Here is a 27,161-nt window from a genome sequence, read left to right on the forward strand (position 1 = left end):
ACACCTGCACTGAGAGAAAGAGAAAGAGTGTGTCTTATTTGTCTATTATGATTAAAAATAACCATATAAAGTATATATTTAATCAATATAATTTAAAGGTGTGGTGAAAGCTGCAGCTCATTTTTTGAAAACATTTTTTTCAAGTATGTTTGTATATATGTATGTGTGTATGTATTTTGCATGGCTTTACTTAAAGTATTAGTGCAAGTTCTGCTGCAGTGTCCATGTGGGCACTGCATGCACTCATGTTGTCATAGAAACAGCCCAGGAGGAGCTATTACCATCTCGTTGCAAGTACTGGAGCTGTTACAGATGTCAATGAAGTGTCTCATATACTTCCATAGACATTGTAACAGCCCCACAGGAATCATTACTGTGTCAGTGCAGGTGCCTGAGCCGTTATGGTGTCAATGGAAATGATATTTTAGTGTTAATGGATGGCCTCACACAAGTTCTACTGCTGTCATAAAAATAAAGGAAATAAAACACACACACACACACACACACACACACACACACACACAGGTTATCTGATAAGAAATCTAAATTAAACCCTTCAAAGCTGAGCAAGGCTCCCCAGTGACTCACAGTGTGTGTTTAACCATTCTTCACTCAATCCTCTTAGAACTCAGTAAGCACAGCAGTTTCCAGTCAGGAAGTCCCATGCTTGGCTACTGTAGAGGCAATCCTAAGAGTTAAAAAAAATAAATAAATAAAAGTCCCACTCTCACCAGCTAGCCTATCTGACATTAGCACTGTCCCTGCCATAAAGAAAATGTATGATTGTTCTTTTGTACTGACACGTTGCTAATCTGTGTGGTGTAAGGCTTGAAATAAAGATTCAGTATGATGTGCTGCTTTGATATAAAATCAGACAGCTTCAAATGGCCTAACCACAAGCCCTGCTACTGACTTTTGCTCCTTCAATAAGGTCACCTAGCCAAACATCCCTTCTTATCATGGGGACCAGGCGTAGTACCTGCTTAGTGCCTGAGTAACAAGCTTCAGTTCCCTGCCAGCCAGTGGAATTATTTAAACAAGCCAGTTACATCCTCTCTCAAGAACCAGGTTCACTTCACCCCCTTGTAACTACAAAGCTGCCTCCCACAGCCTCTCTTTTCCTGAGTGCATCCTCCAGAGGGCCCTGCATGCTGCAGTGTCCTCCTCCCCTGGGCTGTGAGTTGATACGACTAATAAACTGCTTTTGATCTTATCTGCCCGGTATTAGCTGCCATATGTTCAGCCATGCCCATAATCCTAGGGTAGGGATCCCTCCCTCAACAATAGGTTAAAGGGGAGGTGACAAAACAATCTGCTACTCTGTGAATGTATGATTATCCCATCCCTGCTCTGTTATTTTCCTAATGATTCTTAGCCAACTTCATTCCAGGTCTTTGTAAATCTTTGAAGTTCAAAAGAGATCCTTGATCACACACCCTGTGACCTTAGTATTTTCCTCCCAAATAATGGCTCAGGATATGGACTGGAATATATTACCACATATGACATTTTTTTCTGGTTTAATTATCGAGGATGTTTCTAAAAATGTACCATCATTCTACACACATGCTTCTCTGTTTCCTCTGACCCACTCCATCCTCCCTCCTGGGAGTAAAGACAACAAAGTAATGCTATGGGAGGCAATCCAGTGTTTGCCAGAGACAGGTATTGTTCTTGCGCAGAATATGGAGGCAACATATTCAGATACAATTGAACACCTCTCTCGCTGAGTGGTAGAAAGAGAAAGGAGAAATCCTATATGAAAGTGTGTGAAAAATAAGCAATTTGGAAGCCCAAAGAAGGGACATTGTTTGGCAATCTTGTAAAGTAGAGATGGCATTGTCTGGAAGGCAATCTGAAGAGAAGTAAACTTTTCTATAGATTAGAAGTATATCCATTCCTTTCTAGACATGTAGCCATGTAGAGAGCAATGTTTGTTAATTCCATGCCGAGGTTATTATTAAAGTTTAGATTGTTGGATGAGGTAAGTGTGAGGAAATAAAAAACTTCTTAATTCATGTCTGACAAAAGATTGTAAGCATTGATCTGACTTTCCTCTAGGTGGTTGAGAATTTCCGTTTATTTCAGGTTTCATGTAAATGCTAACTCAGAACATCTTTACAATGTACATACCACCCAACTGATAAAGTTTTCAAAATAGTACACCTGTTTACAAAGTTTTCTAAATATTTATTTAGAAATGATTCCTCTTAAAGTTTCCTTTGAATTTTCTTTAGCAACATTTACTCTTTGAATCTTTGAATATAATGACATTTCTTGCCTGAACTTAATTTAGGACCTTAATTAATTGTTATATTAGGTCTCTAATTGCTAAAGTACTTAGTGTGCTATGCATCAAACATTAACAAATTGTTGACTAACCAGCTGGGTTGCACCTGCAGTCATACATTTGCAGCTATAACCTAATTGTCAAAATTTTATCCATGGAGAGGCCAACACTTGGTTCTCTGCCTACAGTGATAAAGGGTTCTGGAGGCTAATAGGTCACTAGTTCACAGAAACTATGCTTCCATTTATAGGATATTAACCTTTCTCATATTCAAATTTCTATTTAATAGCTTGATAAATATTAATACATCACGCTTGTTTTGTTAATATCTTATGATGAAGTTATCACACAGTAGTCTTTCTAAGCACATCTCTTTGGTGTGTTGACTGATTGGAATGGTAAAGGCAAATCTCACCTGCCTCATGATGAAATAAAAGAGCAGGACAGAGAAGTCGAACTCTTCAAACTTACTGAAAAGTGCCTAGTAGCAGTATCCTAACTCTCAAACCGCTGAAACAATGTAAAGAAAAAATTGACAAGTGGGGCAAAAATGTCACAGAGAGGCCATTTTTAGAACATTTAAGACCTACCAAAAACTTAACTTTAGGGACATATTTAGGTTTGTACAGCTTTTATTATAAATTACCTTTTTTTAGGTTAAAAAAAAAGAAAAGTGCATTTAATGTAACATTGTCTCCATTTCAACATGCTCAGCAGTTTTCTTCCCTTTAGCAGGTAATTTTCTTTTTTTTTTCCTTCAGAGCTGACCATTTCTTCTGTTAGATTAATGAAAAAAATCAAAAAGTTTATATACAAATATTTGAAAGTATACACACACATGCACATACATAAATTATACAGATTTTCATTTAAAAGAAAAAATACAGAATACATCAGCAGAAAAGTATTCATAAACCACAATATTGGAAGTTTTTATTCCAATGTGTGGCTGAACATTTGATATTTGAAAATTAACTACTTTTCTCACCATTTGTCTTTATATTCTGAGTATTGCTTTAGTAGACACAAATGGATTTTACTTTGGTGCCTGAAATTTTACCAAACATGTCCTTACTGCCTGAAACTCTAATCAAACGGAAAAATATACAAACAACTAATCAAAATTAGGGCAGCAGAAGAGATTTGTTCATCAGCAGCTTAATGTACAACTACGGGTTAATGGAAATCCAGAGGTAGAATTAGACCAAATCCATGCAAATTTGTTCAGGTGTATTGATTTTCAAATGAGGACTATGATTGATACACACACACACACACACACACACACACACACACACACACAACTGAGTAACATAGCAAGAATAAAAAATAAATTCCATTGAGTATTGACTGTGTTTCAGGTACTGTGCTAATTTCGCAGATTCACAAAGAATAAGTAATCCTCCTAGATTAAAGAGCTAATCAGTGATCTACTTGGGCACAAACACAAATACTTTCCATTTGAGACACATGTTACAACATGCTAGAATCAAGAGTAGGTCACGGCAATCACACATAAAGCTGAAAATCTTAATTTGATGGCTACTTTGCTCTGTAACCTGGATGTAATTATATAAACTTTCTGACCCTCAGTTTCTTCACCTTGCAAAGCGAATATAACTTATTAATTCAATAAGCATTTATTCAGCATCTGTTATATAATAATGTCCTCAGTGCATGGGATACTTTCTTGATCAAAAATCAGAAAAATACCTCCTTTTGTATAGTTTTTATACAAGTGGGAGAAACAGGCAATACATAACAAGTCCAAAAGAGAAGTAAACCATTTATTCTGTTAGAACGTGATAAGTGACGTGGGAAAAAAAAATCTTGCATATTCAACACATTGTGAGAGTGAAATTAGATTAATTATATACCATACCTAGAATAGGGTTAAACATAAAGTATTTATCCACTCACATGTGGTTAGATTTCCTTCCTACTCAACATACCCTGTGTCTCTTTTCATTTGCTACACTCTCCCTAATGGCAAAAGAGGTGAATAAATACTCATCAGAAATAATCAGTTCTTTTATGACTTCAAATCCCTAAATCCTCAAGAACTGCGATTTTTTTTTCTTTTCTAAAACTGCTGTTATCTTAAAAAATAATTGAGTCAAGCACCTCGACTTTAGCTTTTCCGATGTGAATAGTAAAGAAATAACAGAAGTCTAACACGAAATCCCTGCTGAAGCATCCTGTGTGCCCCAAAACAAAACTTTGAGTGAGGCAAACATCAACACAAGGAAATTCATAATTGCTGCAACGCGGGGTTATATACCATATGCCCTTCAATAACCAGGCACAACAGGATATTGTCTAAACGACTTTCTCAAGGCACCCTATTGGCTCTAGGTACAGAACTGGAAGCCATATGGTGCAATTCAGCCCTCCACATGAATTTCTGGATTTTTATTGTGTTCTGTCACATTATTTCACTATCAGTTTTGGTTTGAATGTGCAAACTGGTTTTGCAGTAGCAATCAAGACTTCCCTGAGAATGCTGCAAAGTGAGGTAGCTTCTGTTTGCCTTGACAAAAGGCTGTGGGGTCTCCTTCAGCCAGACTGCTGGCTCTGGATTCAGAAGGTCCATAGAATCCAGAAATTGATGTGCAAACCGCTGTGCAGCCAATGGGCCTTAAATGCAATGCAAAGCCTCCCTGAAAAGGCAAATCAAAACAAACACTAGTTCAACTTTTGGCTCAGAGACCCAAATGCACTCTGGGGCATGGAAACTTTCTCAAGCCCTGTGGTGATTCAGACCTGGATTACATACTCACCTGGCTATACATTCATTCAACAGCCATTAGTCAAATATCTGTTCTGTATCAAACACGGAGCTAGATTCAAGGGCTACACAAAGGGGTAATACACTTCTTCAGGGTTTCATATGTTTAAAGTATGGTAGGAAGCACAGATGTGTTGAAAAGTAATTAAATATGATGGAATATTGATAAAACTATGGGGAGGGGAGTGCTGTGGAAACACACACACACACACAAATGTCTAATAGGATCTCAACAAAATTGAAATGTTTCAAATCAGAGAGAATGACAAAACATGTGATACCGCTAAATAGAAATGTACTGAGTAGACAATAATTAGAATGCCACTCAACATAGATGAAACATAGTTGTAAAGACATGGAGGCATGGGAGTGTGTACTGTGTTTAGTCCTCGGTAAATTATCTGGTTGCTAAATAGTTATTGAGTAGCTGAAGTATAAATTGTGGCAGGAGATGGTTGTAGAGGCTTGCCTTGTAGAATGGGCGAGATTATGAATGCTGTGAGTTTCATGTTAGACCTCACGCAGAGGAGATGTGGAGGTACTAAGTATTCCAGGAGGAGGCAAAGGCCTTCCTGTAGGCCGAGGTTCTGTACTAAGGTATAGACATTATTACTGAAGAAATGTCCACCTTATTTATGGGAACAAAAACCTTAGTAAACCCTCACCTTATTCACTTACTGAACATAGGGTTCTCATTTCCTCTCTGACGTAGAAACCGTGTTTCCCCGAAAATAAGACGTAGATGGACCATCAGTCTTATAATATAATATAATATAATATAATATAATATAATATAATATAATATAATATTATATTATATAAGACCGAGTCTTATATTAAGACCCAGCATTATCATGTCATATCATATCATATCATATCATATCATATCATATCATATCATATCATATAAGACCGGGTCATATTTTAATATTAGACTGGGTCTTATATTAATTTTTGCTCCAAAAGAAGCATTAGAGCTGATGGTCCGACTAGGTCTTATTTTCAGGGAAACACGGAATGTATGAGTACTTATAATCAGTGAGTGCATTGCCATTTAGGATGGCTAGTCTTTATGGATGTTGGAAATTTAGCCCCCCTAGATAATAAGAAAAGTGAGATTAAAGGAATGTGTGGGGTGGGGACTATCAAGACAATGTGTCTGAAGTATTATAATAAAGGAGATTGAAATGGTACCAGTTTCCATTATGTCTCCAAAAGTGTGGGAGTGATGGTGTCACGAGTCTGCAGAGCACAGGTCAGAGCAGTTAAGGACAATTCCTAGTTATCGAAATCACAGTGTAAGTCAGAAAACAGTCCCTGCAGTCCTAGGTGGGATCTAAAACAGAAAGGATAGTAGATCACATTATTGAAAAGTAAGGGCCGATGTCAACAGCAAGGATAGTTTTCCAGAAGCGAATCTTAGTTCAGGAAGTTGTTAGATTGTAATCTTATCCCCCATCCCCAATACAGTGGAGACACAGCTATATAAATGGCCACAGAGGACAAGAGGACTTCCTGAGGACTTCCGACTTATTCAATACCTCGACTCACCTCTTCACGCCCAGTTCTGAAAAGTAAAATGATGTGGCCTCTGAATGAGTGTTTGCCTCAGTGCTTTGACTTTCTACGAGCGTAAGAAAGTCCGAACATTTCCATGGCCTCTGCATGGCCAAGGAACGTGCTTTGGGAGAAAAGCTGCACCACCCAATGTGAGACCCAAATGTGGCTATTGTCCCTGCCCATTTCCAACAAATCAGCCAACTCAGAATTCACTCTGCTGTTGTGTGTTATGTGCCATTGAGCTGACTACAGCTCCTGGTGACCCTATGAATGAATGATGTCCACTGTGTCCTGTCCTCATTTTGCTGTTACCATACTCAGTAGGGTCACCTTGCAATAATGCTTTCTTTGTCTTAGTCTAGTGAGTTAGCAAAGAGAAAGAAAAAGTCCTGATATTAATTCAGCAAACACTGATGATAGGGTCAGGGGAAGGCATCATATAGTCATACACAAACATTTCACATCACTAATTCTATCCACAACCTTGTGAGGTAAGAGGCACTGTTGCCTTTTTATAGAAGATCCATCAGACTTTCGAAGATGAAGCATTTTGTACATGGATAATCACCTGGCCATAACGGAATGAGAATAAGTCCGTGAGGCCAGTCAATGTTTGTGTTTTTGTTTTTGTTTTTCCTATAGTGCCCTTCAATATATTAAGCATGAGTTAAAAAAAAAAAAAAAATCTGAATCTCATTCAAGATCTCTATGCAGATGTTTTCAACTTCGTGATGTGATTTTCATCTAACTACCAAGTAGGTGTGGCAGGGACACTGGGGCCGACAGATAGCACAGATGTTCCACTGGCATTGACACCGCTTGTGTTGGATTAATTTTACCTATGAAATTCTGTCTTTCATCTCTGAGTGCCCAAGCACTTCCCCTGAAGCACTAAAAAGGAATTTCAATGATGCAAAAGGATATAAGAAGTTCAAAGGAAAACTGTTGTTTTTATCCAGGTAAAGTTTTCAAAAGTTTTTCAGAAGTGTACTTACTTCTAAAGAACTTTAGTCCAAATTCCCATTAAGGTGTCTTCCACTTTTGTCATGGCTGCCATTGCCATCCTTTCATCCTGGTGTTTATTATCACCAGAGTTTACCTGAGTACAAAATGGTAAGGTAGTGTGTTCTCAGGTTGCCCTGTGAAATCACCTAGCGATCTCTTAAAATGCAGATTCTGCAGCCCTACCTAAGGCATACCAAACAAGAATCTCGACAAATGAGACCTTGACATGTGGATTTTAATACTTATGGGCATTCAGAATGTAGAAAGCACATTCACCTGCATGATCTTATTTCATCTCTCCAGCAGCCCTTTGCGGGGAAGAGCACGGTCAGAATTTTACAAAGCTGAGGTGAACTTCCCAGGGGAAATCATATGGGGCTAAACTTTAAGATCACCCACCTATAAGCATAATCTTGTTTTCTTTTGTTTCCCCAACCCAATGACTGATGGAAAGGCCCCCTGATGAAGAATCATGGTGCTATGTAAGATGCATCTGGAGGCATAGTGGGGATTGATTGGTTGGGCTTCCTGGTAGGCTGTGTTGAGAAGGGTTGTGAAGTTTCATTCGGGCTGAGATCGTGTGATGTTTCATGTCTGACATGCATGCGAAAGTGTGTCACAATGACTCACATGCGTAGTGTTTACTAACTGTAATGCACACCTTTAACATTTCCAATCCTTTCCAGTTTTTCATGATTTTTCTGTTTTTGCATCCTTCTGTATCTAACCATAGTCTATTATTTCAAGGTAATTTTTCACCAAACTCTTAATTATCTCAAGATGGATTTTCCCTATATCAGGATACCTTGAGGAAGAAAAGCAAAGACAACCCAAAATTTGATTTCAGATGAATGCCTTACTTGAGAAAATTTATAATAAAATTCACTCATCTTCCCTTGGCTTTACAAAAGTGTATTACCATGTTTCCCCGAAAATAAGACCTACCTGGACAATCAGCTCTAATGTGTCTCTTAGAGCAAAAATAAATGTAAGACCTGGTCTTATTTTACTACAAGACCGTGTCCAATATCATATCATATATCATATCATATCATATCATCATATCATATCATACCATATAATAAAGATACCCGCAATCCAGGTAGATCTACAATTGGTCTGTGCTTAAAAGCAACAGTAAATGGTAAGCACAAGAGAAACAAGATGCACTGCTGACTGACCTTGGAGAAAAAGGCCTTCAGTGCCACGTTAGAGACAATCACATCGTTATCAGGGATTTGGAATAATCAGACTTTGGAGGACATTTTCACAGGAGGCAACTCCTGGATGCCAATCTCTCATGCACACATTAATGTACCAGATGATTTTGAATATGTGAGAACAAGTGAGATCTACCTTGAGGGGTATCAGTATTCCAGCTGGAGGTATTAAAATTCTTCACAAGGTAAAACAGTGTATTTAGACCTTAGCCACCTAGAAGCCACTTAACAGCTAAGAACCCACAAGTCCTCTTGCCTCCTCTCATTTCATCTGAGATATTAGATGACACTGCTCATATCAGCTGGGCTGCAAAGTCATTAATTTTATGTTTGAAATGGAGGGGGGAGGCAAATCTTCTTAGCTTTTCAGATGTCGTGTGAATTTCACAGAACCTTGAAAGTGAAAGTTCACATTTTTATTTTAAGATTTAAGATGATAGGAGAAGGATGACTGACTGGCCTCGTTACATGACTGTTACAATTATAGGAACACTTCTATGTGCCATGGTCTCAAATCAGTCAAAGGATTCAAGAAATTTGTACAAAGTCCCCACTGCAGTAAAAGTTAAGAAGGAACTCTAAGTAATGTCATGGTCAAAAAAATACAATTCATGCAAAAGGGACACAATCAGATTAACAAAATCCCATACTAATGCAATGTTAGCCTAATCTGAATGCAATAATAATGATGATAATAATAATAACTACCAGGGGAAAATGTTAAGACATTATGCTCAATTCTCTGAGCGCTTTAGCTTATTGAATCCGTGTAGCCCTCTTCAGGTAGGTGTTATAGTCATACCTAATGCTTAAATGATGCAAATGAGGCTTAGAGACATTAATTTTCCTGCTATTGCATAGTTACTAAAAGAGAAGACTGAGAATAGAGCCAAGCTTCACTTGGCAGACCCTGGCTTGTTTAAGCATTAGTTCTTTTTATTTAATAACTTTTTGTGATGAAATATCCATACTTTCCTAAAACGCAATGTTAAGTCCATTATTTCTAAATTTTTGGGTCATCTAGAATATTACTATCATTTAATACCATGGCATTCTTTCCTGATGACATACATACAATCTTATTTCAAATAACTGGAGTTTCAGAATTTCTATGATGTGCTCACTACATCCCTTCATTTGGCTTAAATCAATGATTTATAATTAAATTCAGAAATTGAGAGAGGATAGAAACTATGTCTCAGAGTTGTGTATTTGGTTTGTTTTGTTTTTATTTGTTTGTTTTCATATAGTAGTTACATTTTCCAAAGTGAGTAGAGTTATCCCAGTTATGGATGAAATAGACCAGATATTCCTGATTCTAATATTTCCCCTATAACCGTTCTGTACTTAAAAATCCAAAGTGGGAACTAGAAATTACATGTCGGTTTTCAATCACTGATTCAAATTGTAATTTAGTAGCTGGATAAAGGGAAGAAAAGGGTTTTCTACAACAGATTTTAAATAAAAAACTCCTACTTTACATCTTTCAGGTAATTTGGGAATGAGGCAGTGGATATATTGAATGTTCACCACCTTACAAGCAATTTTCGTATATGCTCAACCATGAGGGAAACTCAATATTTGCTGTATAGCATGAGATGTTTCCAATTTAGAAGAACAGGAAACTACGGTAGAGAGGTAGTGTAAAATAATAGAAGAAAACCTTCACAGGGCTATATGCTGGCATCAAACAAAACAAAACAAAACAAAACAAAACAAAACAGAACAAAACAAAACAAAAACAAATAAAACAAGCTCAGCACCCCCTGGACCATATATTGCTTCAATCTGCCCCCTTTGCTGGGAGTTCCTGTTTCTGATGGATAATCCAGTGAGGCCCTCTGCTGAGAGCTCGCCTCTGCACCCAGACATTTTTAGACTGCTGTCCAGGGCCCGGATGTCAGAAAGGGGCTGATGAGGTGAGAAATCCATTGTTTATTTTCCTGTATGTTCTGCCTCCTGTTAGTGAAAAGGAAACCATTCTCTTTTTGTGCTCGGTATAGGGGATTTCAAAAAGTAAATGAGGTTGTAACATAAATATCACCATTTTGTTTGCAGTGCAGTATCAATTGTCAACCAGGAAAAGTCAGCCAGATACATCATAAAGCTAATTAAACCTATGTCAGAAGATAAACTAATTAGGACACAGTGTACAGAAATATGTCATTGTGTCATTCTAGGGGGAAAAACAACAAGAAGAAAGCATTGAGATTCTCAAAGATTTAACTGAAATAGAGAATTTCATACAATGGTGGGGAAGCAAATTAATTACTGCTTCACTCAACATTGACAGAGAACATAATAGAACTAAGAACCTCTAGAGATGTGTTTAAAGATAAAAAAAAATAACAATAACTTGTTTTTCTCCTAGCAGTTGTTTGCCTCATCCCCCTGTCCTATTATTTTGTCAGTGACTCATTCTCTGAGCACCTGAAGGAAGTCACTTAAAGTCCCAGGAATACATAAGAGGGGGAATTTCCACTAAAGCAGATGAAATCCTGACAGTGCGTATACCTTTAAAGGTCTGAGTCTGTTAAATTATGAAATGCATTTGCATGAGGTGCTGACAAGCTCCACTGTGAGGAGAGAAAACACAAGAAACATTACAGCTCTTCAGTTTCTGGAATCCATTTTTGTACACGAGCTACTGGTCATGTCGTTGCAGATTTCTCAAGCTGCATCTCCATAAAACAACAAAATTGGACTCTGTCAGCAGAAAAGGAGCATTTTGAATACATCAGTCAGAAAACAAGCCCATTTGAAAAACAGACCTAAGAAAAGGTCAAACGGGAGGTTCTAGAAACACACTAAAAGCTTTCACGTGAATGCCTGTATCTATCTATTTAGAAACTGATATACTGCTGACTACCACAAACTTGTATTTCCCGTGATTCATGCTCATTTCGTCTCCCATAACAAAACTTAATTAAGTATTTCTACATCTGGCTTCTTGACATGCTTTTAAAACTTTCAAAATAACTCCCTTAAGCCTGAGAACTCCTGAAAAATATATTTATGAGTACAAAGAATTCTGTTACAAGTCACCACGGTTAATTACAGTAAAACAATCTTTGTGACTGGTATTGTGTATAAAGTTAATTGTCTCATTAACCTTAGCCATTATAATCTAGCCCCAGTATAAATAAGAATTAAAAGTAGGACTAGAAATGAAATATAAATAATGACATCAAAATAGTGTATATTCCTCTGTTGTGATATTTAAATGCATGTCCCCTCAGGTTAATAACTAGTATGTGCTATAATGTCAAGATGATAGATTGATAAGAAAACTGGCCCTCTGTCTTAGTGGCATCTTAGGATAGCTTAGCATGCTTCAGATTCACTCTCTTTATTTCTCTTTACAATTTCTATCTCTAGGCAACAGAGTATTGAATAATAATTTAAAATGGAAGAAATAAGTCTCTTCAATATTCAGTAGATCTCTTGAGATAGATCATGTAGAAACTTCTAGTGGCCCCTGTGTCCACAGGGATATATAGAGCAAGAAAAAATTTAAGAAGAGTCTAGGTTGGTAGTTGAAACACATGGTGAAGTGACAGGTTTTAATCAGTGTTGAGGATGTAACATCAACTGTGAGAAAAGGTTCATTCATTGTTCCACCACAAGGTGAAAATCTGAACTCTAAGAACTGAAAGATGATTTGAAAACCTAAGTAATGAACCAGATATTAAAGTCACTTGGAAGCAGTACATTGTGATTTAGTCATAGTGTGACTCAGATTTTGTTCACTAAAGGCATTTGCTAACTAAATGTATCCCTATCTCAGTTGTGTTTTATTAACCCAGACATTATGTATCAAAATAAAAGGATAAAATAGGAAAGTGACAAGAGTTACCATTAATTTACTATATTAGTAAACATTCATTGAATACTGAACTATACTTGGTAAGCATTTAATTGACCTTTTTTATTCCTATATCATCTTCACAGTACACTATTTGTTAATTAGTTGTCCCCATTTTACAGAAGACATTTAGACTGAAGTTCCCTATATGGCTTGGTCTCTTCTCATGGATGGAAACATACGCACCAACTGTATCACTCAGACTGCCCGAAAAAAGAAAAAACAAAACAAAACTCGAATATGATAGCCCTACATGTGTGAAAACATCTAGCTCTACAAACCAGAACCATGTGACCCGGCACACTAGTAAACACAGACCATGCAAGCACTGGTCTCTGCCAGTAAGATGTGGACACAGTTGCCTTAGAGGATGAGTAAGGACATGTGTCCACAGAGAATTTAGAAGATGGGATAAGAAACAAGAACCCAGAGAGATCCCTTTTCCTGCAGACAGAATAGGCCATTGGGTGTTAGTTTTGTTTAGCTTTTGGTTCAGTTTTATGTAATTCGGTGGCTCTTCGGTCACATGTTCTAACCTCAACAGAATAGTATAATGTAACTCAATATAAGAAGCTTTTCTTAATAATCATAATCTTATAGAATATCTCATAAAAGACAATTCCACACACTGTACATGACAATATAAAAAACAATAATTTTGAAAGTCTTAATGGAAAGTAAACTATAATCACTTCATAGTTAAAAACAATTTTTTTTTCTGTATTATTTTTTAATAAACAAACGCTCTACTGTTTTCCTAGAGAAGCAAGAAAAATTATATGAGGAATCTGGGTTCCTGAAGAGATTTTTAGAGAAAAGATAAAAGATAAAAAGACTGAGTAACAGAATAGCCTCCAAGGAAGGGAGTTGATGGGAATCTAAGGGGCTATTATTTTTCTCCTTAGAGCTCATCCCAAATGGGGTTGTGGAGGTGGGGTAGGAATACAGAACCTTCTAAAATGAAGGTGCTTGATGAGCAAAGGCCCAATTGCTGTGGAGATTGATTCTAAATTATGACAATTACTCTTAGGATTATGAAAGAAGCGGCTGGGGAAACCTCTCCTGCTGTCCCCTTATCAAACTCTGATGTTCTCTCCTGCTCCTTTTCTTAGGTCTTGGCCACTCTTGATCCCTATTCTCCTCTCACACTCATTACTGTCTCTTCTTGTGTCCTGCTAAGTTTCCTTTGTTACTATCTGTAATTATTAGGTGATGAGATTCTCCACGTATCTTAGGTGAAATGTGAGTGCTGCGTAGTAGAGGACTTAATGTAGAAAATAAATCCATGGAGGAAAAATGAGTTGCCTAAAGGACTAGCTCACATCTCATCAGATATGCTAAGGAGAGTTCCCAAGAGTAAATCCTCCGTGAAGAACTCCTGAATCTTTTCAGGGACCAGGACCAGGGGTTTGGAGAACATGAAGTATTTTGCAAGAAATCCAATATCCATAATTTCCAACCATGGGCTTTTGATGGGTTGTTCTCTGACACTTAATGTTTAAGATTCCAACTTAGTAAAAAGCTTAGAAAGAATTGTTTAGTTTTGTTTTTTAATCTTTTGTCTTTTTTTTTTTTTGGTCTTTTTTCCCTATTGTAAGGGGCTTGTGATTGCAACATAAAGAAAGCTATTGTAGGTAGCTTACAGTAAAAGGGTAGTAATTGAGAATGCAAAACTCAATTCCTTAGATATCCCTTAGCAAAGAAACAAAAAGAAAGAAAAACAGACCACCTGAAAGCTGAAACTTGAATATAAATACAAAAATGGAAGTGTTTTCCTACTTCTTGCTTACAATGAATGCCTGGTGTAATTTTTCTCTGTATGTGTGTGTTGAGGGGGAGGACGGGGTGGGGGTACTGTGAGCTCATTTTCTGTGTGTTTAGGTTTGCTTCCCAAATAAAAGCTTTATTTTGTCATGAATAGTTTTTTCCTCCAACATTGTGCTTGTTATCATGTGTCTTTGGATTCCCAGGCCCTGACTCTTATTCCATCCCAAAAGATAATTCATCTCAGCGATTATATTACCTTAATGCACATGCTATTTCCTTTATTTTCATTATTAAGTGAGATGAATTAACACACTATACAGACAATGAAGTGGACCGTTATCCATCATCGAGCCAATCAGTATTTGCCAGTGGGTCAAGTGATAAAAAATATTATAACTTAAGCCTACCAATTAGCAACTTCTATGGGCATGATATACCTCAGAGAAGCTGGTAACAAATGGGTAAGGCAGGTACTTAATTATGTATAATTAAGTATAGTCTTGTATTGAATTTATATGTGCATGCAATCAACAAATTGTATTCAGAATACTAAAGACCCTACAGAATCTTCTAGAGGTTTAGAATGATTCACTGCACATTTACTTAAGTACATTTTAATATTTTTAAAATATACTGTGAAGTGATTTTAATATAACTCTGCTGAAAGATTATTAAATAAACCAATAACTAGCCAAAATATCTCATTATTAACTGCAAATCATCCCAAATAATCTTTAGGAATAGATGAAAATAGAAAATATCTTTTAAAAAAGACTAGTGAAGAAACAACCATGTTAGATATCCAGGAGATTATAAATATATAATTAAAAGTTACAATGATAGCCAAGTGAAATGGTTTATTAATATTATTACATTCATCAAAAATAGCAAGATAATAATTAAATGACAATCAAATATAAATATTTCTCAATTTACTGAAACAGTATTACACAAGTTTAGGAAATAGTTTTAATAAAAAGATAATATCAATAATTATTGATGGTGTATAACTAATTAATGTTGCTTTGAGTACTTTATTGTTTGATAAAAGCACAACAGGAAAACATCCATTAAGTTAATTTTATAAACTATGTTTTATAGTTCATATATACTAGAGTCCAGTTATTTAGTGCATTTCAAAGCATATTGATTTTAATTTGGAAAATATGAATAAAATGCTTAAAATTCTATAAAATGTCTGCAATGTTCAGTCAAAAATAGTGAACAGTAAGTATACAATTGTCTTATCAAAGTAATTAAATACACACACATACATACACACACACATACACACACAATGTTACTGTGAAGCTTGCCACAAATTCTCAATTGGATTAAATGAGATGGAACAGAAAATGTGACATATTATACCAGAACTCTATTAAAAATTCTTAATCAGAAATTTATTTGAAGCGTACACTTCTAAGTAATCAACATGATAATTATTTCAGGAATCCAGCTTTTTTTGGTAATTATCTTTAGAAAGACTGACACTTAAAATAAATGAATAGTATCAGCTATATAAATGCTTACAGTATATTATTATACTTTAAAATTTTATTCATTGCAGTTTTGTACAACCCAGTTGCTTATAATTTGCTATAATTGCTCCTCAAATAGGGCATTAAGTTTTATGGCTTTATATTTTCCTTGACTAAAAGGCTCTATTACCATAACAATACACCGAAAATGGAAATATTGATACCATAACCTCTAAGTAACATTTGCTTATTATTTAATGTAGGAATATGCAGCTTAATTCTAAATGAATCAGAAAGTGCCAAGGAGATTTTTTTCTTTGCATCTCCTAACATATTATTTCTGTCCTAATAGTCTTAGGACTCTTAAAGAATAGAAACATTCTATTTTATTATGCATTTTTGTGTATAACAAGGCAGAGGTCTCTGTTAATATCTGAAATAAAAAGAAGTGTTCTAATTTAAACCTTGGTTTCTTATTTTTCTACAGACGGATGCCCTTTGTGGGAGCATAGAAATTTATAGCCAAGCCCAGATCTATTAGGATCAAGACATAAAAGGAAAAAAAAAAAGGGTTTTAGTGCAGAGGGAAATAACCTTTTACAATATTAATAAAGGCTCTCTATACTTACTATATTTCTTTGACCTATAATGTCAGAAATATAGATTACACCCTTAAATCATGCACTTCCAACTTTGTACCAAATTTGCACCATTCGGCTTTATCACAAATGTGTCCAGATTTTTATAACATCTGGCACATTTATAGCAATTAGTTCTGGGCAGGCTGTAGTGTCACCAGGCTCAATTGCACAGTCCAAGAACATACACAAATTATGATTAGTAATGATTTATTCGATGATGAAGTAATTCATCTTAGTCAGTTAAAGCCTACAACTGGAGGAGTTGACAGTTGTAATGTATGCTATGGTTTTCTTTGATATCATCAAATTCTTTCTAAATGTTAAACCAAATGGGTATAAAACATGAAAAGCAGTTGAAATAAATACCATGCCATAGTAAAATATTCCTTATCCGCATTGGTTACAATGATGAAATTGTACCAATTATACCAATCGTTTTCAATACAGGTACGTCACATAGTGTTTGAAACACTGTGAGCGATCTTGTAAATTTTAATTAATTCAGTTTTATCACCAATTGGCTAAAAGCCTTCTGTCATTTATAAAGAGTGCCATCTACAAAAACCTCATAAAAGATTTGAATTATGATTAACAGTGGTGGTTTTTGGATGTGCTAACCTATGATTCATGATTTTTCTTTATCCCCTGTATATTGTAATTGATTTCTCCTTCTTTTAGGCCTATTTACATTCTATGTCTGCTTCAAGTTCTGCAAGGTGCCTCTTTAGTAACTTACTTGGGGAATTTTTGCCCTAATCACAGAATTTAGAATTTTGTTTCATTTATATGGGCTTAATTATTACCTTCTTACTTACTGAGGCTAAGACCATATTACTAGTTAAATACCCGTATCTTGAGTATTTTGTATCCCTCAGTGTTGAGTACAGTTTTAGCTACATAGTGGTTACTTTGAAAAATGTCACCACTCTATTCTGGAAAATACGTGAGTACTATGGTTCATTTTGGCACATCTTCAGAAGAGTAAGTATTATCTTCTGACACAACGGTAATAAAACCTGCAGTATGATCTCGGAAACTACACAGGTATCCAACAAAAATCAGTGTTCCTCTTCCATCTTGCACGTAGGTAGGGACTTGAGAGACTGATTGTCACCAATGGAAAGAGATGTGTCTTCTCAATTCTCTTTCCACTTACACAGGACCCATCCCTGGACTTGGGGACCTGGGAAATGGCTGAACCACTAGATAACAGGACACACAAATCATGAATTATTTATCAAAAGAGAACCACTCATTGATCAGTAACACTCATTCTGACTTTACATGAATGAGAAATCCTCTTCCATTGTCATAAGCTACTGAAAATTGGGAGTTTCTCTCTTTGAGGAGCTGTTATTAATAGGACTAAATAGGGATCATCATTCTTATTTTCATCTTTATATTAGATTGCTTTGATTACTTTTATTTATAGCCTTCTACTGTTTTTTTCAAGATTAAAGTTTTCATTTTATGTATTACTTTGTAATGGTAAAACAAAACAAAACATATACTGCCAGAATTTTCTTCCATATGTCAGTAGAAAAGCATTTTATATATCAGCACACTTCTTGCCAGGTGGATATTTTGATAATCAACGGGATATTAAAACAATGTCATTGATGTCTGGAGCTTTGGGCTAAGTCTGAGCTATTGTTGGATGATTAGAAATGATCTTCATCTCTCTATGACTGACCCACAGGGTCTCACTACGTCTTTCAGTTTTCAGAGATAAACTCTTGATTCATATTTTTTCTTTCTGTTTTCTTTTTTTCATTTTTTTTCCATTTTTTCCAGTTTTATTGAGGTATAACTGAGAAATAAAAATTGTCCATAAATGTGTACAATGTGATGATTTATATACGTATGCATTGTGAAACCATTACTCCAGTTAAGCGAATGAACACATTCATCACCTCACACAGTTACTATTTTTCAGGTGATATTAGAACACTTAACATCTACCCTCTTAGCAAATTCAAGTACACAAAACAGTGCTATTACATATAATCACTATGCTGTACATGAGATCCCAGAACTTAATCATTTTATAACTGAAAGTTTGTACCCTGTGAAAAGGTACATGTACACTTTTCCCTCACCCCCAGCACCTGTTCTGCTTGTATGAGTTTGACTTTTTCACTTTCCACATATAAATGAGATCATACATTTGTCTTTCTGTAGCTGGTTTATTTCACTTGGTGTAGTATACCCCAGGTTCATCAATGGCAAGATTTCCGTCTTTATTTTTGGCTGAATAAAATTCCATTGTAACACATATACTACATTTTCTTTCTCCGTTCATCTACTGATGGACTCTTAAGTTATTTCCATATCTTGGCTATTATAAATAATGCTACAGTGAATATGAAAGTGCAGATGTCTTTACAGAGAGTGATTTCAATTCCTTTGGATATATACCCCTAAATGGGATTGCTGGATCAAATGGTAGTTCTATTTTTAATTTCTTGAGGAAACTCCATACTGCTTTCTGTCATGGCTGCATTGGCGTACCTTCCCACCAACAATGTATAAGGATTCCCTTCTGTTCATACCCTGTCAACCCTTATTATCACTTGCTGAGTACATAGGCTACAGTATGGCTGTATAAGTTCTAGGCTTTATTTTTGTTTTTCTAGATAAAAATATTAGATCTCATTGAAATTGAAGAATGTCATGAATACTAATCTGTTAGTAGATAGAAAATGCCAGATTTAGATCCCATTTTTTTGATGCTAAATATTTTTCTACTTTAGTTCTAACACTGATTCTTGGAGACACAAATACAATTAAGGCAATGAACTCTTAAATCATCCAAATAAATGAACCAATATTCTTTTTTAATAGCATTCATCTGGATAATTGTGGCTTTTACTTTATCCAACGTACACAGATGTGATCACAAACTACTCTTATAGTAATGAGACAAAGAAGTTACTTCTCTTTACAAGCACTGATTTTTTTATCATTATCAGACTATTCGGCTTACAGATGAGTAACTTACTGTGTTTTTTCCTTTGTTTGTTTGTTTGTTTGTTTGTTTTAACTCCATCTTTGTAAGGCCAACAAACAAAAAAATATAGAGGAGTCAATTTCTTTATGTTAACTAAAGGCAACAAACTGAGGGATTTTTTTCAGGCTGAGTTGTTCTGCTAACCACATTGACCAAACATGATTGACATGTCCATCTTCCTGAAAATTATATAAAAATGGCAGGTTATTCAGTCATTATAAACATCAGCAGCTCAGAACTGTTCCCTTTCCCATCTGATCCAAAAGAAATTTCCCCCTTTTTTGCCCCTTATTTCAGGTAATGCTCTCAGATACCAAAGGCGTGGTGTATTTCTCTCCCTTTTTTTCCTCTCTGTATTTCTCTCCAGCTTGTTAATTTAATCCCATAAGAGTTTTCAAATCACACACACACACACACACACACACACACACACACACACACACCATGCCTTAATTTAAAGCCGTATTAGTTCTTGCCACTACTATCATGACTGCATTCTCCACTCGTATATATTACAAATACATCCCTTATAACTTCTTAAGTATATTCCTAAATCAAAAATATGATTTATTTTTTAAAAATCTCTTGCTAATAATAAACTGCTCCCATTAGACTACTAGCTGCTAAATTTTAGGACCTGTTTCTTAACTAACTTTGATTCTTTTATGCCCAGAATAGTGCTGTACCTTGTAGCATCTGTGGATGAAGAGTCTTATCAAAGGGAAGTCTGCGATGCTTTTTCTCAGTACTTGATTTTAGCTCTAAGCCCATGCTAACCTCCCCCATCCTATTAATGAATGTACCACGTCCCTAATAGAATTTAACTGCCTCCACTTGAAAGCTCTGTATTTGGCTTCAGTCCATTAGAATCAATCTATGTAAGAATTTTTATGGTAAAGGCAGAACATGACTGTTTTTAAGGTCATATTGTTGCCCGTGTTTCTGTTTATCCCTTTCTATTGTTCACTTAGCTTTTGACAAACTGCATTGCTTTCTAATCTAACGGCTTCTACTACTTAACTGTGTTTCATCCTCACATTCTCTTAAGCTATTTCTGGAGGTTCTGTTTTCTCTTCTCCCCTTATTTCTGACCTGTGGAAAGACTACATCTCTAGCTTTACATCTTAGATCCTCTCACTCCTCAGTTGTTATAATGGCCTGATCATTAGCCACCACTCACTGATGCTGTCTCTAGATTTTGATCTGACGGTATATGACTTATAAAGAGATAATACGTTTGATGTCACCTGTCACTATGATGTAGGAATAATGGCTGATTCTTATCTTGGGAGTGTCAGGTGAAGTTTTGAAAGTTGGTAGCAGCCAGTAACAATTCCAGAAGTTGCCAGTACTAGGAATGTTTAAAACAAAGCTTAAATATAAGATATTCAAGGAGGCAATACTGAACTGAAACTGGAACAATTGAAATGTGAGTCACTGAATTGAAGTTTACAACTGGGGTTGGGAAAGCTCAATGTTATAAATGAATTTAAAAGAAAATCAGGCTCATATTCAAGAGCCATATTTGAAAGAGAGCATTCATGGCCAAGTTCAAAGTCATAGGAGCTAAGAATTCCTTGAGTTAGTATAGAACAGTCATAGACTCTGTGGTACAGGAGTAGCTGAAAGATGATTTACTTTTCCCTTTGGTTTCACAGGAATTTGTAAGTGATTACCAAGCACTGAAATAGAATTCTCATTTGGGGCAATACGTTGACTAAGAAGCAAAAGTTCAGTATATTAACTGGAATTGCCAGAAAAATTCAGTCAACAAAAACCACAAATGTCCCTAGAAAAGTATTTTCCTCTCCAGAAATATTTTCCTTCTACTTGTTTTTTTTTTTAACTTGGTATTCCATATTTCAGCAGACCATCACCATCTATATAGCATCTTAAAGTCAATTCCAGCAACTTGCTACATATGTTTTGGCTCTCAGATGCATGGACAATGCAAAGGGAGATATTTTATTATGACAATAAAGCAGCCTGGTATGTTTCTGCCACATGAAGGGCCATTTTCTCTTTATGTGAAGTACCCTAGAGAGTATATATTTTCCCAGGAAGGAAATATTATACACATTGTTGGCTAATCATTTTCAAAAAGAGCATAATGGTCCAAACATATTCTTTCCTTTCATGATCGTAGTGCTCAGTCCCCGTTGAAAAGACCTTTCTTCCTGTTTTTTTACAGCATTGAATATACTGTCAATAGGTCATAAAAATTTCTGCAACTTCTTTTGCTTTCTATTCTTCTGCAATGCATTACATGTCAACGTAGTCAGTGAAAGAGACAAGTTAGACATATTACATCAGGAGACTAAATCTCTAGGGTTGATGATATCCTTAGGGCAAGGTGCTCAATATTCTGACAGGTGCATTTCTTAAATTAGAATTTTCCTGTGTGCCACATTTTCTGTAGCCACTCCAGAGCAGAAGCAGTAGGATCAGATTGATTTTTGGACTGCTATCAAATATAAATAACAATTAACTCTCGTGTCAGCTTCTAGCAGGCGAGCACAATTGCAGAATGTCTGCACTTCAAGAAATAATAAAGACATCCCCCTTTGGGCTGAATGAGGTAGGAGAGCCATATGTTGGGATCAGAAGGATATTTCTACAACCTCACTGAAATCCTCTACCATTATACAAGACAGAACTCTAATTCTAATTTCAGGATAGAGTCTGTTTATGACAGAGAATTATTTTTAGGGTCTAAACTCCTTAGTATGGCTTGAAAAGCATTTCCTTTCAAGCCAAATCTACCTTTGTAACCTTATCTCTAGATTGGGTTCCAAGACACCATGTGTTCTAAAAAAATGAAGCATTGTTTTCTGATATTACTACACAATTCCCACCCACGAGTCTTTGTTTCACAATTATTTTGCAATGAGTGTTCATTTCACAATGCTATGGTCTTTATTTCACAAATAACTATTTTAACATTAGATTTTGATGCAGCTGCAAGTAAACAAAACAAGCCAAGAAGGCTAAACAAAAAGAAAGCTTATTTCAAAAAAGACTAGATTGAAAAGGAGAGTGGGGGGGATGTAGAGTCTAGGACTTGTAAGATAGATTCATGGATGTAGAACACCTAGGTTTCTTCTTACTTGTGGTCATGCCACCTTCAGTATATATCTTCTTGCCCTGTGGTTTAACACAGCTGTTCAAGCACCACCACCAGAACTGGGAAGAGAGAAGGAATGTACAATCACTTTGAAGGCTCTTTCTAGAACTTACACATTCTACTTTGATTTAATTTTATTATAGCTCACTTACATTACCATATATAAGGCATAACAAAAATCTAATGATCACTTTTGGTGTGCATGTGACCAGCTAACATGGTGGCTGGATTATTAAGGAAACAGCAGATGATGGGAATGAAGGAACGAGTAATGGATTCTGCCCTAACAGATTGGTGAACTTTTACCAGCTTTTCCTGGGCCCTGGAGCGAAGCAAATTAACCTCATACCCATGATCAAAATAGAAATGTGTTAAAACATTATTTTAGCATGATAAATATTCATGTTCAGTTCAATCTTAATTACACACAAAAAGAGAATTTGAACTATAAAACAGATGAAGATTTTGGTTGTCAGGTATGTGACCTTGCACTAGGAAAAATAATCTCTCTCTCTCTCTCTCTCTCTCTCTCTCTCCACACACACACACACACACACACATACACATACACACAGACACACCACAAACATAAATATTCTGAAGATCTAAGGTCCAGTTTTCTCATCTAAAAAAAAATTCGGTAATAGTTACTTTCCTGTATCCTTCTTGGTGTTTTAGAGTGTTTTAAAGTAAGATAATATATGAGAAAATGTTTTTCGAAATTGTATGGTACATTAATTATCTTTCTTAAATGGTGGCCAGGTAAAGAACTGACTCTAGCATGGTCCAGCATTATGATTCTCTTAGGATCTAAATGAAAATAGCAATCCACGTTCTATGACTTCACTTATTGATCAAAAAGAGTAGTGTTATATGATTATAAGTTGCCCTTGTTTATGCAGCAAATGTTTTGGGAGCATTTATTGTGTTCCAAACACTAACGTGGGCCCTGGGCTATAGCAGAGAAGGCGACGTAGAATTATTTAACTCATGAAGCTTATAATTGAAAGAATATGTATTCGAGTAATAATGTAATGATACGGCATAATTACACACTGAAGGGAAACTATTGTATGCATGAAAACGGGAGATGTAAAATTGTAGGAGCATGTAGGAAATGGTGACTTTCTGAGGCTGCCATGTTTCGATATAAATCCGAAGGCCACATAGCTAGTAACTATGCAACGAGGAACATTTCTAAGAGATTGGAGAACAAGAAAAAATTATAGGTAGAGGAAACAGCATGTGAGAAGACCTTGAAATGAGAAAGGTAACGGGGCATTTTAGGAGACTGACAGGTTCACTTAACTGCTCTGGGCCCTGGTTTCCTACGTTATAAAATAAGAATGATAACATGTCCCAATTTCTTCACTGAGAAAGTATAAGATAAAGTATAAAAAAACGTATAAAAAAAAAGTACAAAAAAAAATTTCTTCACCGATAAAGTATAAGAACTGATTTATAAACTGTGAACTGCTACACAAACAATAGTTATTGTTTACCTAATAAACAGAATAATGCTCTGGGTGTTTCATGCTTACTGTATATTTTCAACCCCTCTGCTTTGCCCCCATAAAAGTAGAGTTTAGTACTTTACTTTGACTATGCTGAATGGTTCCATCTGGTTTGTGTTTAATAGAAAGGAAAAAGGAAATGTTTAAGTTTGGAAGAAAAAATAATAGAAACGACCAATTCCAGAAGTATACGTGTATGTCCCATTATTGGTATCATCTGAGAAGAATCAGTCCGTAAGTTTTAAATAATCCTGATTATTTAATTTATTTGAAAATGTTAATGGAAGGAAGGAAGGTCTGGGGGATATGCCTCCAAATACTACATCCCAACCAAGCACCTCGCTTTTGTATTGCATGGTAGTGCGACTTTCATGTTTGGTGCAACACAATCAGTTATCACCGGGAACTCTGCCCCAGAACCACATGTCACTGAAATTCATTTAGCACGATAGACTGACTGCCTTTATGAGGAATGCATTTGGTCACCACTGGATATTAAAGTTGTTTGTAGACCACACAAAGACACTATGTTACACCCCAAACACCTTTATCTCTCTTCCTATACTTATCTGCTTCTAAATTTAACAGAAATCAGAGTGAAAACCCCAATATGTTACAGCATTCAATTCAAAATTAAACTCAGTCTTTTCAAACACTTTTAAAATGTGGAATTGACAAGTATAATGAGTGCCTACTATGAAGAAAGTGAACTTTAGCTGCTTTCACCCAGTTTGCTTGATTTAAATATTCCTAAGAAGCCATATGATTGATCAGACAAAATATTATTATCCCCATATGATAGCTAAGGAAACATATATTGAGAAGTATTGAGTTGCATAATCATATAGTTTAGAAGAAGCAGAGCCAGAATTTCACTTAAGTCTACCTTACTCTACATTCAGTGTTTGCTCTCATATAATGGATTTCTCCTTCTTTTGCAACTATCTCCTCATCCTCCACTCCCACACACATTCTAGAGTAAGTTATATAAAGATTATTGAGAAGATGTAATACACTTCACTACTTTTGATACAACCATCCTCAGTAAAGCACTGACCCCTTAGGTCAGTATAAGAGAAGAGATAAACCTGTTTGAATCGCAGAATAATGGACTTTCTAAAAATTGACATTCTGATACTCAAAGTACATCTCCAAACTAAATCTCAGAATAAAAGCTTGACATACGATGTTCTCCTCCTAATTCAAGCCTCACCCATAAACCATAATACTTCCCAAACTATATTAAACTATGAGAGCCTTGAGCAATAGAGCCAAAAGGGGAGGTCTTTAATTTCTGCTTCTTGAAAATTACTATTTAAATATGTACTTTCCCAGGAATCCTTAACATCTAAAGATCTACAATATCACCAATTAAGTTATCCAAATATCAGACAGCTCTAGCCATTTCAGTCTTCCAGGAACCCATTTTAACTCTCTGCCTCCTCTCTGTAGCATATAACGTTGCTGATCAAATGTCTAAAGTAAAATATATATTATGGATCAGGTAGGGAAGTTATTCTTATTACTATAGACTTTTAAGAAAGTAAACAGAAGACATGTAAGAGCTATGATCTTAAAAATTCCCACAATCCATAGTTTGCGTAGTTCAAGATATATCCTGAAAAAATATGGCTGGAATTTTCTCTTTCCAATTAATATGGCACTACCACGTGGCAACTGTGGTAACACAATATGCAATTCCTATGTCAGTCTGCTTGGAAATTTTTTTTCTCAGTTTTTTGTATTTGAACAGATATGCTCATTATTTTACATTATTCCCCTGAATAGACAACTTAAAGACAGTACTTTTTCCCCTTTAAATTCACATACACCAAATGCACATATAATGGAATTTTCTTCTAGCTGTATTTGTCAGTGAGGAACAAATGATATTATGGATGGGGTCGCTGCATGCATTGCAAAATATTTAACCTCCCTGAATTTCTCTTCTGTCATTGGCTTCCCCATGCCAGTCATTGTGGCAACTCAAACCCTCCCCACACGTATTTTGAAGTATTTCCTGGCTAAGTTGAGAGCAACTATACCCAATTTTGAGGAAGACGTCACAATGTTCTCAGATATGGAAGCAAAAGGACCTGAAGATGGGGGTTATCTTACACAGGACTGGGAAAAGCTCATATTTATTTTTCCCCAGGAGAAATGACTCTCATTGTATATATTCCTGTTTAATGACTGTAGCAAAAGAGAGAGGGGTTAGATGTGAAAGTCTGCCACCATTCATTCATTGTTTGATTCTTTGGGCTGTCTATAGTTGACTCCAATCCTTGAAAAGATTACGAACATAGGATTCTATGACCCAACGTCTTTTCTTACAATTTAGACAGATGTGTTTCAATTATTCATATAATTAAGGGAATACACATAAACATTGTAATTTTTTCTCTATAAACAAGGAGAGAAAGGGGAAGTTGAGGCAAAAGCCACCATGTAAAGTAGTGAGAAACGCTATAGAACAAAGTTCATACTAATGCTGTAATACTGAAAGACAATGAGAGCCTGAGGAATTAACAGAAAGACCCTGGATAGTGGCAAGTCCACCAAATTGGGAAACAGATATAAAGCACCCAAAGTGACCTAACTAAAAAAGGGAGTGTAGTAATTAACGTAGGTGAATGATCAGAAGTAGGTAGGGTTGAGATACAGTTACCAGGATAAAAATGATTGGAATATTAGCAGCAAAAATTAGAGATGTGTACAGGTGAAAAGTTGTGAGTGAGGAAGGACTAGCAAAGTAATTGGGAGCTGGTTTACGGGAGGGTGAACCAAGGACCCCATCAGGTAAGAGCTAGAAAGAAACACATTTGAGAGGGATACATGTTTTGTGCAAATTCTCAAGCTACTGGGTTTGACTCTTACATGCAGGGTCTATCTAACT

The sequence above is a fragment of the Rhinolophus sinicus genome, chromosome 8 (assembly GCF_057876585.1).
Source record: "Rhinolophus sinicus isolate RSI-liver-muscle chromosome 8, RSI-T2T, whole genome shotgun sequence".
Classification (NCBI taxonomy): domain Eukaryota; kingdom Metazoa; phylum Chordata; class Mammalia; order Chiroptera; family Rhinolophidae; genus Rhinolophus; species Rhinolophus sinicus.